Source organism: Morone saxatilis, unplaced genomic scaffold (genome assembly GCF_004916995.1).
Source record: "Morone saxatilis isolate NCDOM2014 unplaced genomic scaffold, NCSU_SB_2.0 Contig17, whole genome shotgun sequence".
Lineage (NCBI taxonomy): Eukaryota > Metazoa > Chordata > Actinopteri > Moronidae > Morone > Morone saxatilis.
Genome location: NW_023339729.1, coordinates 26,615,437 through 26,616,729, shown reverse-complemented (window position 1 = coordinate 26,616,729; position 1,293 = coordinate 26,615,437).

The window sequence follows — 1,293 nt, the reverse complement described above, 5'->3', positions numbered from 1 at the left end:
CTGCACTCTGAGAATCACAGACCTGAGAGAGAGCGACTCAGCTGAGTACAAGTTCAGATTCATAACAAACCAACCAGGTGGGAGTTATACTGGTTCACCTGGAGTCACTTTGTTGGTCACAGGTAACATTTTCATTTTAATATTTATTTTGCTCCAAATATTCAAGATCAAGGAAACGGTACTGTGAATGTTTGATTAAGAAAATCTAAGCTCAGAGGTTTAGGCATAAATGGTCACATCATAACAAGTTGTCATATATATTCCTCTCTGATATTTCTCCGGACTGGTTTTGTGCTGTGTGTTGCTCCTCACATAAACACAGATGTCATGTGATGTAAAGTTCACAGTTTGGTTGTCAGTGGCACCTAATCCAGCTCTGCTTGCTGAATGACGACCAGTAGATGTGACTGAAAGCTCTGAATCATTGATAAGAGTATGACTTAGAGATTCTTTTCACCATGTATTGTTCCCAAGGGGCAAACATGTACATGCAGTGATATTGTGAATGTGTTTGAGTATGAATATAAATCAGATTTGTATTCCTTCTTCACAAATCCAGGTCTACAGGTGCAGGTGATCAAACCAGTCCACCAGGGTTATTCCAGGTCAGAGCTCAAGTGTCAAAGCAGTTGTCGTCTACCTGATCATCTTCACTACGTCTGGTACAAGAATGGACAGAAGATTTAGGAGAGGAACATCTTCATATTCAGACTATGTTTATCCTGCAGACAGCTATTCCTGTGCCCTTAAAGGACTTGAGGATTTTCCCTCTGACTCAATGTGTGAGTTTACTCCACAGTCTTCTACTAATAGATCGGCATCTGGTGGCACATTTAGCCTATTGTACTGTCAGTAACTGCAAGTATTTTAAATATTACCACACTTCCCCTATCTATATTAAAACCATCTTTTTTGCATTGAGCTCTACAGGATCACTTCTGTTCTTGTTAACTCAACAATACAAAGTGCTCTGTCTTACTGCATTGAAAGATGTAGTTGTAAAAGTCGGGTTTAAGAAAGGTTTTATCTTTCAGGTGTCCATGGTCAATTCTGCAACAGAGTGACGTACCTTCAGAAAAGCATTTGTGTCTTGAAAGGCTTATCAGTGGACATTATGTGCATGTACAACAGTCATCAAACTATCAGATCTAAATTCTGGTTCAGTCCTGAACGTAGTCGTCAGTGGCAGAGTCCCTCACAGTCTGAGGACCTCAGTGAAGACTTCCAGTATGCAGGTCGTGTTCAGGTCCTTGAAACATGGAGAGGACGCTCCACTCTGAGAATCACTGACCT